At 33.0% G+C, this 6,032-nt stretch overlaps 1 non-coding gene across 1 annotated transcript; it reads left to right on the forward strand.

Moving 5' to 3' along the window:
* The first annotated feature begins 4,674 nt into the window (after window positions 1-4,674).
* On the forward strand, window positions 4,675-4,777 carry LOC112793823 (small nucleolar RNA R71). The gene has a single exon (XR_003198516.1). It is a non-coding gene; the product is annotated as a small nucleolar RNA R71 (small nucleolar RNA).
* Window positions 4,778-6,032: the final 1,255 nt, after the last annotated feature.

Below are 6,032 nucleotides of genomic sequence, written 5' to 3' on the forward strand. Positions count from 1 at the left end.
AATCCCTCCAGTTTATTTATTCTATTATTTTTCTCATTATACAATGATTCAATCAAAATGACAGGATGCCAAATTCATTAATTGAATATTTATATTTTGTTTCATTATCTTTTTACTTTTCATGAGTTCAGTTTTTTTATTGTTTCATTGTGTGGAAAACTATAAATGCATATATAGTTTATGTAATTTATCTTTTGTTTTGCAGTTAGAGGTTCTTTAATTTTGGACAAAAATTTTTTATTTCAATTACAATAAAGAAGTGATATGTGGTATATTTTGGTTTTAAAATTAGTAATATATAATAGAATATATAATAGATAGATTCTATTTTTAAAGTGATCAAAGGTTTATTTCTCTCCTGATGTATTCATGTATAATATTTAATTTGCATTAATAGTATCAAAAATATATATTTTATTTATTTTGTAATCATTTACATATATGCTTACTTACAAAATGATTTATATATAGTTTTCAACTTTAAAGCTCTAAAATAACATAAAGTATGTTTTTTGTTGAAGAAAAAATTTTGCATTTCACTATATTTTGTATGTGCTTATTTGTGACTGTTATTTCATTTAATGTGTATGAATTATACAATTTCTTTCCTTGGTCGGTGATGCCAAATTTAATACAAATTGTCTTGTGTATTGTCAGGGTTGCAAGATACAAGCTACTATTCGCAGGCTTATGATTCATACGTTCAAAGAACTTTTGTCCGAGGTCAAGTATATGTGTTGAAACTCTTCTTTATTGTTCCAAATAGGCCAATAAGCATCATTTCAAATCTTTGATTCCATAGTTTAGATTAACTATTACATATAAATAGAATTTTATCTCTGTAGTTGCATTATTGCTTAATAATAGGGTTTTTTCTTATATTTTAATTTTGTGATTCCGAATAACTATTTGTATGGATGATAAGCCACATGTATAATTATATTTACTCATATTACCTTTTTTTTAAATTATTAAAGTTATTGATTTTTTTCGATTTACCTGTTTCGTTTTGGAAAATGATTCATTGTGTCATAAAGAAGTGATATGTAATAATAGTTGAAAATTTACAAAGAAAATAAAGAAAGAGTATTTGTCAATTATCAGCACCTTTTAAAAATTTATGCTTTTTAAATCTTGATATAGAACTAGACTAGGAGCCTATCAGAAATTTGTATTTTGTACACAAAAATGTATTCTTGTTTTTTTGTAATTGTTTCTTCAGTTGACTTCTTTCATTTTAGTGCTATTTTACAATTCTATGTTGCTTCAGTTTTGTCTTTTTGGATAGGATAAATATTTTTAGGAGTAGTAGTATAAGGTTACATAATTTATAGAATCTGATAAGTTGGAAAAAATTTAGAGGCACATTAGTTTTCAAATGGTATATTAAAAATAGACCATATTTTACGTATTTTGAGTATTCATTCAAGTGTCACTTTCATAATGTAGGATTCAGATTAAAAGGTAGTGGTTGAGAGATTTGTAGGAACGAGTTGAAATTGGACAAAAGAAGCCTTGCACTTTATCTCAGTATTTCATTCTTTCGTCTTGGAAAATAACAAGTTTGATGAGAGATTTTGGACATTCATTCTTTTTCTCTTTTTCTTTTTCTTCAATCAGCAAATAAACAAAATCAAAGGCTAAAATAGTAGTTCAAACCCTATTAGCATCGAAATTTGATAACTTATATTTTGTAAAATAAATGTTTTATCTAATAAATAAATTATTTTAACACAATAAATTAAAAAAAAATTTATATACATAAATTGTATTGGTTATGGTTCTTAATCATATTTATCTTCTGAACTGTGTTGTTTATATTTTAAAATTGTATTTATTGTTGCATAATTTTTTAAGTTGAACAACATACAATGTACTATGAGGTAGAATCTCTATAGCCTCGTCAAATTGTATGTTGACATTCAAAATGAATGTTTTGAAAAGCAAGAATAGAAAGAATAAGTATAAACTTGGTCGTAATTGAAAAAGTTTCTGCAAATTATCATAATTAAGAAAGAATCTTTATGTATTTTGAATAGTGATAAAGTAAATAAATCTTTTACTTTTAATTAAAAATTAAACAATAAAAATATTTTTATAAATGTAAAAAGTGATAATCTAAAAATTTTGAAAAAAAAAACTGAAACAGACGAACAAAAATTTTCAATCTGTGCGTCGCACGGGACTTCTGCTAGTATATATATAATGTGTGCATGTAGCAAGGCTCCCACGTTGAACTTGAAGAAATCAAGTTCGGCGCCACAATCTTCTCTTGTCATCCTTGGTTACATCGTTCTTCACGCTGAACTTCGAATTTCCCAAGTTCAGCGTGGACTCTTGGTCCAATTATGTGCTCTGTGTACGTTGTTTTTCACGCTAAATTTGAGAAATTTCAAGTTCATCGTGGACTTGAACGAAACAATCTCTTTCAGGTGGCCGAAAAATTTTCTAAGTGTTCAGTTTCTGTTCTAATTTTTTTTTGAATTATCAAAACACACGTAAAACAAAGGAAAAATAGTAAAACTCAATAAAAAATCAATTAAATAATAAAACTACTACTACAGAAAATAGACTAAGGATACGAAATCATAGGGTTGCCTCCTGACAAGGGCTTCTTTGCCGTCACTAGCTTGACGGTCAGCTCCTCTAAAGAGGAGGATCATAGGGGCTCAACTCTTCATCCCTCACTGTGAATCTTCTCCCTGTGTCCCCATAAAGTAGCTCAATATGCTCCAGAGAGAGGATTCTATTTACTGTATAAGTGAACACAAGATTGCTAGTCAACACCACCTTCATTCCTGGGGAGAAGTTTTCAGTGAGAATCTTTTTGTTTCTCCATTCTCTGGGTACTTTCGTCTTTTTGGGAACCTCCGCCTTGGTGGATGATGCATTCCCGACATCAAACTTAGGTTTGATGTCACGAGGAATTTTATTGGTTGTCACCAAAGGAGGTTTGAGCTGCAATTTCCGTTGTGCATCATCAAAGGGTTCTTGAAGGTTTGGATTAATAAGCTCAGTCTGCATGCACCTCTCTTCTTCACTTGCTGAATGCATATCTTTGAAGACATGAAAGACTAGTTGCTCATCATGCACTCTAAGCACTAATTCACCCACTTCTACATCAATTAGAGCTCTCCCAATGGTTAGGAATGGTCTTCCAAGGATTATAGAGGAATTCTCATCCTCCCCCGTATCAAGAATTACAAAATCTGCTGGGCGGAAGAACTTACCCACTTTGACCAAGACATTCTCCACTAATCCATATGCAGGCTTTATAGATTTGTCTGCCATCTGTAATGCTATCCTTGTGGGTTGTACCTCTTGGATTTGCAACTTTTTCATCACAGACAAGGGCATTAAATTGATGCTTACTCCCAGATCACATAACGCTTTCTCAAAGGTTGTGCTCCCAATGGTGCATGGAATTTGAAAGCTCCCTGGATCTGGCATCTTCCTTGGAAAGTTATTCTAAATTATGGCACTACATTCCTTAGTCAAGACCACTGTCTCATCTCCCTTTAAAGGCTTCTTCTTTGACAACAACTCCTTCATGAATTTAACATAGAGAGGCATTTGCTCCAAAACCTCAGCAAAAGGAATATTAATTTTTAACATTCTGAAAACTTCCAAGAACTTTGAAAATTCCTTGCCCTTGGTCTCTTTTTAAAGTCTCTGAGGATATGGCATTTTAGGCTTGTACTCAGGCACCTTAAGCAATGTAGGAAGAGAGATTGGGAATGGATTATCTGCACGCCTAGGAGGGGCGTGTTCCACCTCCTCTTTTTTTTCCTTTGGATCTTCTTTTTCAACTGGCTCCTCATTAACTTCTGCTTCCATACTTGCCACTTGTCCACTTATCAAGGTGATAGCCTTGCATTCCTCTCTTGGATTCACCACTGTATCACCAGAAAACACATTTGGAGGCCTATCAGGTATTTGCTTGCTCAATTGGCCTATTTGCACCTCCAAGTTTCTAATGGAGGCTCTGGTTTCCTGCATAAAACTGTTCATCATTGTCTTCCAGTTAGTGTTCTGCTGGGGTTGAGAGTATGCCTGCTGAGGTGGTTATTGTTGATGAGACTGAAACTGGCGATAATTTTGATTATTTTGCTGAAAATCGCCTTGAGAATTATTGTTAAAATTCTGATATCTCTGAGGTTGGTCTCTCCACCCAAAATTTAGGTGATTTTTCCACCCTTGATTGTAGGTATTTGAGTATGGATTATTATTGAGGTGTCTAGGAGCACTCCCCATGTAATTGACCTGTTTAGAAGAAGATTTAGTATAATCATAATTCTCATTTTCATAAAATTACCTGTCATGTCATAAGGGACATCTGGAGGTGTATTCTGGGTGTTGACAGCTGAAACTTACATTTCACTCAACTATTGAGTAATTAAATTCATCTGCTGACTCAAAATCTTATTCTGAGCAAGGATAGCATTAAGAGCTTCTACTTCCATAACACCTTTCTTCTGACGGGTCTCAGAGTTCACAGGATTCCTGTTGGAGGAATATAAGTATTGGTTGTTAGCAACCAACTCAATAAGCTCAGTAGTCTCTTGTGGTGTCTTCTTCATGTGTAAAGAACCACCTGCAGAATTATCTAAGTGCATCTTGCACATTTTACATAAGCCTTCATAAAAGATATCCAACTAAGTCCATCTAGAGAACATGTCCGGAAGGCATTGCCTAGTTAGTAGCTTGAATCTCTCCCAAGCTTCATAAAGGGTCTCACCATCTTTCTGTCTGAAAGTCTGAACTTCCACCTTAGCTTAGTCAGCTTTTGAGGTGGGAAAAATTTAGTCAGAAATCCAGTGACAACCTTATCCCAAGTATCTAGACTCTCCTTGGGTTGAGAATCTAACCACAACTTTGCTCTATCCTTCACAGCAAATGGGAAGAGCATGAGTCTGTACACCTCAGAATTCACTCCATTGTTCTTCACAGTATCACAAATCTGTAGAAAATCAGAGATAAATTGATTTGGGTCTTCATGAGGAAGTCCATGATACTGGCAATTTTGTTGCATAAGAGTGACAAGCTAAGGCTTCAGTTCAAAATTGTTTGCAGCTATAGGAGGTACGGCAATGCTTTTTCCATAAAGATCTGCATTGGAAACAGTGTATGAGCCAAGTACTCTTCTGGGTTGTTCATTCCCAACTGGATTTGTCACATTGGCATTAACAGCATTATTATGATCCATATTGGACTCTGCAGCCTTGTAAAGTCTTGCTTGTTGTAAACGCCACCTAAAAGTCCTTTCAGATTCATGATCAAAGTCTAAAAGAGGTTCCTTGTCCTTGTTTCTGCTCATGAACAGACAGAAGATAAGAAAAGATGGGATTCTCTACGTCAGATTGCAGAGAATTCCCAGTGAGGTAACTTATGTAAAGAAATAAAATAAAAATACTAAATAAATAAAACAGAAAAAAATCGAAAATGATAACTGAAATTAGACAAAAAAATTTCAAAAATTAATAGGGAAAATAAACAGGAAAATTAAAATAAAATTAACTAGGTAACACCAAACTTAATTTCAGAAATTAAGTAAAAATATTAGTGCTATTAATTTATTTTTTTTTCGAAAATACTAAAGCAAGATTTTAAAAAAATTAAAACTAAAATGCATAATCTAAGCAATCAAACAACTAATAGTTAATCACTATCAATCCCCGGCAACGGTGCCAAAAACTTGCTGCGGATATTATAACCACAAACTAACCAGCAAGTACACCGGGTCATACCAAGTAATATCTCAGGTGAGTGAGGGTCGATCCCACGAGGATTGATGGACTAAGCAACAATGGTTGATTAATTTACTTAGTTAGACAAGCAGAAAATGGTATTTTGAGAGTTCAAACGCATTAACAGTAAGTTCAGAAAATTAGCAAAGCAAGCAATAAACTGATGTAATTAATATAGGAGAAACAGTTAAGGCTTCAGAAATATCTATTTTCCAGATTGACTTTTCTTACTAACTATTTTAATCATACAAGATTTAATTTATGGCAAACTGTATGTGACTAAAC

The sequence above is a fragment of the Arachis hypogaea genome, chromosome 3 (assembly GCF_003086295.3).
Source record: "Arachis hypogaea cultivar Tifrunner chromosome 3, arahy.Tifrunner.gnm2.J5K5, whole genome shotgun sequence".
Classification (NCBI taxonomy): Eukaryota; Viridiplantae; Streptophyta; class Magnoliopsida; order Fabales; family Fabaceae; genus Arachis; species Arachis hypogaea.